Source organism: Thalia democratica, unplaced genomic scaffold, assembly GCF_965202585.1.
Source record: "Thalia democratica unplaced genomic scaffold, ktThaDemo2.hap1.1 HAP1_SCAFFOLD_1162, whole genome shotgun sequence".
In the NCBI taxonomy this organism is placed as follows: domain Eukaryota; kingdom Metazoa; phylum Chordata; class Thaliacea; order Salpida; family Salpidae; genus Thalia; species Thalia democratica.
Genome location: NW_028140067.1, coordinates 20,001 through 30,000, shown reverse-complemented (window position 1 = coordinate 30,000; position 10,000 = coordinate 20,001). Strand labels below are relative to the sequence as shown.

The 10,000-nt window shown below is 33.7% G+C and overlaps 4 non-coding genes across 4 annotated transcripts in view; all 4 read left to right on the top strand.

The window, feature by feature from the left end:
* The first annotated feature begins 3,346 nt into the window (after window positions 1–3,346).
* On the top strand, window positions 3,347–3,465 carry LOC145847948 (5S ribosomal RNA). The gene has a single exon (XR_014371625.1). It is a non-coding gene; the product is annotated as a 5S ribosomal RNA (ribosomal RNA).
* A 3,287-nt stretch (window positions 3,466–6,752) lies between these two features.
* Window positions 6,753–8,559, top strand: LOC145847942 (small subunit ribosomal RNA). Its single transcript, XR_014371621.1, has one exon. It is a non-coding gene; the product is annotated as a small subunit ribosomal RNA (ribosomal RNA).
* A 182-nt stretch (window positions 8,560–8,741) lies between these two features.
* Window positions 8,742–8,894, top strand: LOC145847934 (5.8S ribosomal RNA). Its single transcript, XR_014371613.1, has one exon. It is a non-coding gene; the product is annotated as a 5.8S ribosomal RNA (ribosomal RNA).
* Window positions 8,895–9,117: 223 nt separating this feature from the next.
* The window catches only part of LOC145847944 (large subunit ribosomal RNA), a 3,630-nt gene continuing 2,747 nt past the window's right edge, over window positions 9,118–10,000 (top strand). Inside the window, exon 1 of the ribosomal RNA XR_014371623.1 lies at window positions 9,118–10,000. This exon is cut by the window's right edge and continues 2,747 nt beyond it. This is a non-coding gene — a ribosomal RNA (large subunit ribosomal RNA).

Here is a 10,000-nt window from a genome sequence, read left to right as displayed (position 1 = left end):
TTATACTTATTACTCGTTTATTTACATTTTTTTAACGCTTAAAAGAAAAGTAACTTCTAGTTATTAGCAAATAAAAACGTAAGCCAATCAGATAACGTTATTTGCTGTTTAACCAATTAGAGCGCTAAAAAAGTGGTTTGACCAGTTTGAGATATCGAAAAAATAATTGCACCATCTTGTAGAGTACAATTTTCTGAGTTAAAATTAATACAATTAGTCTTTTATACTAAAACTTAAAAGTTTTTTTGTCCACAAACAAATCACTTGAAAAATCAAACGAAAATAAATTTTGCACTTTTGTATTGTGAGTCATAATAAGTTATTTACTGTTACCAACAGATACTAGCAAAAGCTTCTTAAAGTTTTGTATTAACTTAATGTATTTGTAATAAATTTTACTTAATAGAAACTATTGAATTACGTTTACTTAGTTTACTTTTGTATGTGTATTAAATATATAGCAATTTTGTTTGAACTTAAATAAGGACTATTAAACTATTAAAAGAAAACTATCAAAGTTTACTAACTCAAAAGCTAAATCTTAGTTTTATTGTTATAAACATTTATGTTGTAATTTACTAATAACTAAATGAGTTTATTTCAAACAAAAAGAATTAAATAATGTTATGTTATGTCAAGCCTCCTATATGAGGTATATAGGTATATAAGGTATACAAGCTTATGTTTGAAAGTTATAATAATAAAAATAAAAATAAATATTTAGTTGGTAAAATTTGTATGTTTTAATATGCTTTGAAATTAGAGTTAGTATAGAAGTTTTTTTTTAAGTATAATAAATATAAATATTTAGTTACTAACAATAAACTAAAATACCAATTTTGTAGTTATTACAAAAAAAAAACAAAAATATTATACAAAAGTTTCATAATTATAAGCTTTGAATAACTTTACTTCATAACTATATTCATGTTTGCATATTTAAATTATAAAAAGTTAGTGTTTTGTGTATTGACTTTATGATTATTTTATTTTAGTAACTGTTAGTTTTATACTTTAATAAAGAAATATGGTTAACAAGTAAGTTAAAAATGAAAGAAGCATAAAAAAACACACTATTTAACTGCTTATTCAATAGTTTGATTATTTAATTATTTTTCTGTTATATAGTTTAATCGTATTGTATAAAAAATACAGAGGTTTAAAGTAAGTTTGAATAAAAATAAAACAAAACATATAAAAAACAGTTCAAATACATAGTTTTTTTTTTTAATGTTCGCGATGGAGAAAACAATGGAGAAAATTTAATTCTTTAATAATAAGTAGTAATTTAAAAAAAAAATAATACAAATAAAGTTATACAATATATATACAATAGTTTGTCAAACTAGGCAAAAAAGAGTAGGCCACCACTACAATCCAATGTTCCAACTGGAAATTCAATGAGATCGTTACTGTACTTGTGATGAACGTTGATAATCCCAAAGATTGTAAGTCGAAGGCCTTACCCAACCTAACCAGCGCACTGGTTTTCTTACAACTGAATTAATCAACATTTAATATTGAATATAATCATTATTGATAGATAGAGGAATGTTGACAATCAACAACAGATTGTAAGTCAAAGGCATTACTCGACCAAAGTACCCACAACCTAGATTGAACAACATTTATTAGATAGATTTGTTTATTGATAGATAGAGAAATATTGACAATCCACAACAGATTGTAAGTCAAAGGCATTACTCGACCCAAGTACCCACAACCTAGATTGAACAACATTTGTTAGATAGATTTGTTAAATAGATAGATAGTACAGTATAATCTCAAAGAATTTGAAGTTGAACATTGAACAATAGTGGCCACCATTTCAGGCCTGCTGGCAGCTAGATTACAGCCCCCGGCTACGCAGACCTGCAATATTGATGAAAAAAAACAGTATATATATTTCCGAATCTGACTTTGAGTACTTTTTATATATTATTAACAAAGTTTTTTAGGGGTAATATCTGTTAGTTCTTTAATATATCTTTAAAATAAAACACTAAATTAATAACATAATAATAATAATATTTTTGTTTTTAATTCGTTAATAAAGTTATTTAATAATATTATATATTAAATGTATATAATAAGTTTAAGTAATAAAATAAATATAATATAACAAATATATTGTATAATAATAATTTTAAAATTAGTAAAAAATAAATAAACATAGTTGAGTTATCAAATTAAACAAACTAGAACGTCAAGTATTTAATTACTAAAATTAATTTAATTTAAATTCAAATTGACACTGTAATTGACATGTATTGTAATTGACAAAATTATAAAAATCAACCTATTTATATAGCAAAATATTTCTTTATCTTTGTCGTGGCGTTGGGTCTTTGGTCTTGACAGCTAACTCATAAGCGGAAGGTTGTGAGATCGAGTCCCGCTAGTCGTCACGCAAGACATATACTTGAGAGCCGGAGTTAAATTTCTTTGTCATTTGAATTTGAACGCCTGCTAGACAGGCAATTTTTTTGTTATTTAGTGATTTATTAAAGCAGTTTTGCGTTTTACGTTTTTAGCAGACATGCAGTTTCCACTATGACATTGTTTACGTTAATTAATTGTCTCTCAAAATATATTTATATTATATCACATTAAATGAAAAAATAAGTTAACTATCTTATATTAATTTAAATAACGTTTATATAACCTTTTACTAAATTTTTATAAGTTTAATATTCTTATCAATTATTTTATATATTACTTTTTTAAGGTGTTTAAAACTTTTAGAAGCTGTATGTAATGTCTTTTAGTTTAATAGTTCTGTTAAACTATAAAAAAATATAAACATGGTTGAGTTATCAAATTAAACAAAATAGAACGTCAAGTATATAATTACTAAAATTAATTTAATTAAAAAAAAAATCTCAGGTAATCTAAAATGTCAGGAATTATTTAAAAATAAATATAAATTTAAAACTTATTATATTGAAAAGATTGATGAATAATACTCTTGAATGTATGCAATGTTTGTATTTGTAATGCAATAACATAAATGGATAGATCAATGACAAATTGTAAACATATTGTATTATTTTATTTTACGATTTTATTTATTTAATTCAATAATTCAATAAACTTTACTTCTACTTGTCCTGGTCTTAGGTAATTTATAGATAACAATTATTTAAACAAACACTTTTGTACAGTTACAATACAGTTTTAGTACAGTTTGGGAGTAACTGTTGATAAAAAAAAACAAAAAAAAAGGTTAATTCAGGTTAAAATTTTATAAGGAATAATTTTAAAATATCAATTGATTGTAAATCAAGTGCAAATAGGTTTTTAAACAAACCGAAGGGTTTATAAAGGCTTGTAAACGCTTTCAAACGCCTACGACCATACCACACTGAGCACACCCCATCTCGTCCGATCTGGGAAGTTAAGCAGTGTCGGGCGTGGTTAGTACTTAGATGGGTGACCGCTTGGGAATACCACGTGCCGTAGGCTTTTGCTTTTTGAATTCATCTTTTTGTACTATTTTTCTTTCTGACCTATTTATACATATTACTCGTTTATTTACATTTCTTTAACGCTTAAAAGAAAAGTAAATTCTAGTTATTAGCAAATAAAAACGTAAGCCAATCAGATAACGTTATTTGCTGTTTAAACCAATTAGAGCGCTAAAAAAGTGGTTTGACCAGTTTGAGATATCGAAAAAATAATGGCACCATCTTGTAGAGTACAATTTTCTGAGTTAAAATTAATACAATTAGTCTTTTATACTAAAACTTAAAAGTTTTTTTGTCCACAAACAAATCACTTGAAAAATCAAACGAAAATAAATTTTGCACTTTTGTATTGTGAGTCATAATAAGTTATTTACTGTTACCAACAGATACTAGCAAAAGCTTTTTAAAGTTTTGTATTAACTTAATGTATTTGTACTTAGTTTAAATTAATAGAGTTTATTTGGTTTACTTTATTATGTGTATTGAATGTGATACAACTAAAACAAAACAAACAAGGAGAGTACTTGAATAGAACCAACACAATTTACAGACCAGTTGTGTACTAAACTTAAAGCAATTCTGAATAGTGAATATGCAGTTATTATTATAAGTTCAAAGTTCACTTTAACTTAATTTAATGTATTTTGTAAATTGGTTTTATTTAATAGATAGTAGTGAATTACTTTATTTAATTTACTTTAGTATGTGTTATATAAACTTTATTTAAACAAGAAGCAAAACGGGATTATACTTTCAATAAACTACACAATTTACAGACCAGTTGTGTACTAAATTTAAAGCAATTCTGAATAGTGAATATGCAGTTATTATTATAAGTTCAAAGTTCATTTTTTATTTATTTTAATGTATTTTGTAAATTGGTTTTATATAATAGATAGTAGTGAATTACTTTATTTAATTTACTTTAGTATGTGTTGTATAACTTTATTTAAACCAGAAGCAAAACGGGATTATACTTTCAATAAACTACACAATTTACAGACCAGTTGTGTACTAAATAAAAAGCTATTGTGAATAGTGAATATGCAATTGTTATTATAAGTTTATAAGTTCACAGTTTACAAAAGCTTAACAATTTAGTTATTATTTTGTTCATATTTGCATATCTAATTTATGAAAAGTTAGTGTTATGTGTATTGGCTTTTTAATTTCTTTATTTGTAGAACTGCTAGTTTTATATTCTAAAGAAACATGTTTAAATAAATATGTTTAACAAGTAACTTAAAAATGGAAGAAATATATTGTATATATTGAACTATTTATATTTATTCTAGCTATTTGCTTAGTGTATTTATTAATGTGATTATTTTATTTTGTTGTTTGTCTTATAGTTTAATCGTATTGTGTTGAAATATATATAACAAATACAGAGGTTTAAAGTAAGTTTAAATGAAAATAAAATAAGACATATAGTTGAAATTATAAAATTATAAGTTTAAAAAAATAGTTTTTTTTTTTTTTTCTTTGTTTGTTTGATTGTTTGTTTATTATATAATCGCGACGTTTCATTTTATTACTTTTAAGCATACTAAATATAATAATAGGTATAGTTATAGGAAAAATTCTATTAGTTTCTAATGTAATAAAAAAGTTTATTTCCACAAATAAATAAATACCTGAAAAATCAAATGAAAAATAAATTTCGCACTCTTGTATTGTGAGTCATAATAGGTTATTTACTGTTACCAACAGATACTAGCGAAGGCTTTTTAAAGTTCTATGTTAATTCAATGTATTTGTACTTAGTTTTATTAAAATGACAGTATTTTTAGTTAAGTATGTTTATTTAACGTTGTGTAACTCAAGTAAAACCAGAAGCAAATAAGGAGACTACTTTCAATAAACTACACAAATTAAAAATATATTATTATTTATAAATCAATCGTGTTGTGTTTCAAAATACATTTTTCAAATAATGTTTTACAAGTATTTATCAGTTATTTAGTTTTCTTTTATAGTTTAGCTGTATTGTTTTATTTATTTGTTATTATTTTTATTTAATTGTTTGCTTATTATATTTATCGCCATGTGCTTAAAAAATAAAACAACTATAAAGGTTTAAAAGTAAGTTTAAATAAAAATAAAATGAAACATATAAAATAAGTTTATGATTTTTTTATTATTATTATTTTTATTTAATTGTTTGCTTATTATATTTATCGCGATGTGCTTAAAAGAATAGAACAAATACAAAGGTTTAAATTGTAAGTTTTAAATAAAATAAAATGTAACATATAAAATAAGCTTATGTTTGATTTTTTTATTTTATTTTTATTTATTTTTATTTAATTGTTTGTTTATTATATTTATCGCGATCTGCTTAAAAAAATAAAACGAGTATTAAGGTTTGAAAAGGTTATTAAATAAAAATAAAATGAAACATATAAAATAAGCTTATGTTTTTATTTTTATTTTTTTTTTTATTATTATTTTTATTCAATTGTTTGTTTATTATATTTATCGCAATGTGCTTAAAACGATAAAACAAATATAAAGATTTAAAAAGTAAGTTTAAATAAAAATAATACAAATAAAGCTTATTTATAATAAACAAACATATTTAAAACATTATAAAAAGTAGTTTATATATATTATTTTTTATTTATTTCTTTTAAACATATTAAATAAAGTATAAAAAAGTATTAAACATTTAAACGTAGCATAAATAAGCTAAAATATTAAAAAAATTGAAAAGAAACAAAGAAATTTAAAAAAAATCGGGAAAAATCGGCAAAAAAGTTCAACAACAACATTTGAGCATCATACGCGTATGCATTACTTTACACTAGTGAGAGAGACGTGTTTGTGCGTTCGGTCGACTTGGCGAGAAAAGCGGGCTTAAAGCATTACTGTTTAGCACCCGAGGCGCGGCTATTGCAGCGGCGGCGAACGTGCTATGTAAACGCATCGGAGCAGCGTATGAAAAACTACAAGCGTCCAGCGGCGGTAGGCTTATAGCTTTGCGAAGTCGTCGAGACGAGTAGCCGACGCAGGCACGGCTCGAGGCGGGTAACTGCAGCAGACAGATGGCGTGTTGCTGCTGACGAGTTAACCGGCAGAAGGCAAACGGTTGGTCGGGAGAAAGAACAGTCAGTTGTATAGCTGCATGCTGCAGTCGACGCGGGCTGGCGCTTTAAACAGCAAAAGGCCGGCGCCGACTTTCAGTAACGTTCGCAAGGCTTTTAAGCCGAGTGATAGAAAAGGTCTGTATTTATACAGTAAAAACGCTCAGTCGAGCAACGGGTTTAAACGCCCTCGGATAGTTATCTGGTTGATCCTGCCAGTAGTCATATGCTTGTCTCAAAGATTAAGCCATGCAAGTGTAAGTACGAGCTCACGTACAGTGAAACTGCGAATGGCTCATTAAATCAGTTATGGTTCATTTGATTGTACGCTTTTACATGGATAACTGTGGCAATTCTAGAGCTAATACATGCGTAAAGCGCCGAACTGACGTGAGGCGCGCATTTATCAGACCAAAACTAACCGGCTTTCGGGTCGTTACAATGGTGACTCTGGATAAGCTTGCGGATCGCACGGCCTAGTGCTGGCGACATCTCATTAAAGCAACTGCCCTATCAACTATCGTCGGTACGGTATCGGCCTACCGAGGTTGTAACGGGTGACGGAGAATCAGGGTTCGATTCCGGAGAGGGAGCCTGAGAAACGGCTACCACATCCAAGGAAGGCAGCAGGCGCGCAAATTACCCATTCCCGGCTCGGGGAGGTAGTGACGAAAAATAACAATGCAGACCTCGTACGAGGTCCTGCAATTGGAATGAGTACACTTTAAACTTTTTAACGAGTATCCATTGGAGGGCAAGTCTGGTGCCAGCAGCCGCGGTAATTCCAGCTCCAAAAGTGTATATTTAAGTTGTTGCGGTTGAAAAGCTCGTAGTTGGATATAGGGACGGCGAGGTTGGTCGGTCGAAAGGCTAGCACTGGCCTCGTTGTTCTTGTTGGTCGGTGCCTTCGCGGTGCTCTTAACTGAGTGTTGCGGTGGTCCGGCAAGTTTACCTTGAAAAAATTAGAGTGTTCAAAGCAGGCTTTACGCTTGTATAATGTTGCATGGAATAATGGAATAGGACCTCGGTTCTATTTTGTTGGTTTTCGGAGCACGAGGTAATGATTAATAGGAACGGACGGGGCATCCGTACTGTGCCGTTAGAGGTGAAATTCTTGGATCGGCGCAAGACGAACGACTGCGAAAGCATTTGCCAAGAATGTTTTCTTTAATCAAGAGCGAAAGTCAGAGGTTCGAAGACGATCAGATACCGTCCTAGTTCTGACCTTAAACGATGCCGACTAGCGATCGGGCAGTGTCGAACTTAAGAACTGTCCGGCAGCTTCCGGGAAACCAAAGTCTTTGGGTTCCGGGGGAAGTATGGTTGCAAAGCTGAAACTTAAAGGAATTGACGGAAGGGCACCACCAGGAGTGGAGCCTGCGGCTTAATTTGACTCAACACGGGAAATCTCACCCGGCCCGGACACAGCGAGGATTGACAGATTGAGAGCTCTTTCTTGATTCTGTGGGTGGTGGTGCATGGCCGTTCTTAGTTGGTGGAGCGATTTGTCTGGTTAATTCCGATAACGAACGAGACTCTTACTTGCTAAATAGCTGCTCGACCCATTGGGTCGGAGACAACTTCTTAGAGGGACTAGTGGCGTTTAGCCACACGAGATTGAGCAATAACAGGTCTGTGATGCCCTTAGATGTTCGGGGCCGCACGCGCGCTACACTGACCGGATCATCGTGTGTTCCCTAGGCCGAAAGGTCCGGGTAATCCGTTGAACCCCGGTCGTGCTAGGGATAGGGACTTGCAATTGTTTCCCTTGAACGAGGAATTCCCAGTAAGCGCGAGTCATTAGCTTGCGTTGATTACGTCCCTGCCCTTTGTACACACCGCCCGTCGCTACTACCGATTGAATGGTTTAGTGAGGTCCTCCGATTGAGCCTGGTACGTGCGGCAACGCACTCGCCGGTGTTCGAAAAGACGATCGAACTTGATCATTTAGAGGAAGTAAAAGTCGTAACAAGGTTTCCGTAGGTGAACCTGCGGAAGGATCATTAACGAATCGAAATTTGATTTCAAGCGACGTCTCTTCTTCGAAGGGACCGAGCCCTGTAACTGTTATAGTTCGGTCGCGTTGCTTCCTGACAGCGGGAGTAATAATTCAGCACGCAAGTGCTGGCGCGGCCGCTTCTTTTTGAACACGATTTTTTGGTTGCATTGAGATTGATTAACACGAGAGATCTCTTAGCGGTGGATCACTCGGCTCGAGCGTCGATGAAGGACGGAGCTAGCTCCGAGAAGTAATGTGAATTGCAGGACACATTGAGCATCGATATTCTGAACGCGTATTGCGGCCTCGGGTAATCCTGGGGCCACGTCCGTCTCAGGGTCTTTAACACACCGATCCTTTCATTAGTTTGAAAGTGCCTGCGACTCGTTTCTTAATTGAGGAGCGTGTCGTCAAAGACAGCTGGTCTGGCGATTTCACAGCTGAAGCGTGAGCAGCCTGCTGGCCTCGGGTGAGGTAGCAACGACGGTAGGTGCTCGAGAATAAGTTAAGTGACTTCAAAAGGCCCGACGTACAAAGCGCATGTACTTTTATAGTACATCACTTTTGACCTGAGATCGGGCGGGACGACCCGCTGAACTTAAGCATATCACTAAGCGGAGGAAAAGAAACTAACAAGGATTCCCCTAGTAACGGCGAGTGAAGCGGGATAAGCCCAGCGCTAAATCCGAGCCTTTTTGGAGGGCGAGGAAATGTAGCGTATGGAATTCAGCATGCGGCGAACCAACGACTGCCACGTTCTTCTGATCGAGGCCTTTTCCCAGAGCGGGTGTTAGGCCCTTGGCGGCGGTCGTAATTCGTCCTAGCGGTTTTCCCGGAGTCGGGTTGTTTGGAAATGCAGCCCTAAGCGGGTGGTAAACTCCATCTAAGGCTAAATACTGGCTCGAGACCGATAGCGAACAAGTACCGTGAGGGAAAGTTGAAAAGCACTTTGAAGAGAGAGTTAAAGAGTACGTGAAACCGCTTGGAGGCAAACGGAGGCGCCCATCGAGTCGCCGGACGTTTTCAGGCGCTGCGAGAGCTGTCCTACTGTTTGAGTGATCTTCGGAGACTCTTACGGTTGCGCTGGCGTCGCGGCGCTGCACTAGCGTTCGGCGAGGGCCGCGACCGGTTGCTGGGCTGACTTTGGTCGTTCGCAAGGTAGCTCTTCTTCGGAAGAGTGTTATAGGCGTTCGATTAGCTTCGGCTCGGCGACCGAGGAGAGATTCCGCGTCGGTCTTCGGACAGGCTGCGTGTTGATCGCTGGAATACGGCTTTGGAAACTGCTCGCAGTCTCTAGAGTTTGTACAAGGCCTTCTTCGCGTTAGCGCTCAGACGCCAGGGGTCTGCGGCTTAAGCTGGCCACGTCTCCGACCCGTCTTGAAACACGGACCAAGGAGTCTAACACGCGCGCGAGGTGTTGGGCAGTACGAAACCCGAAAGCACAGTGA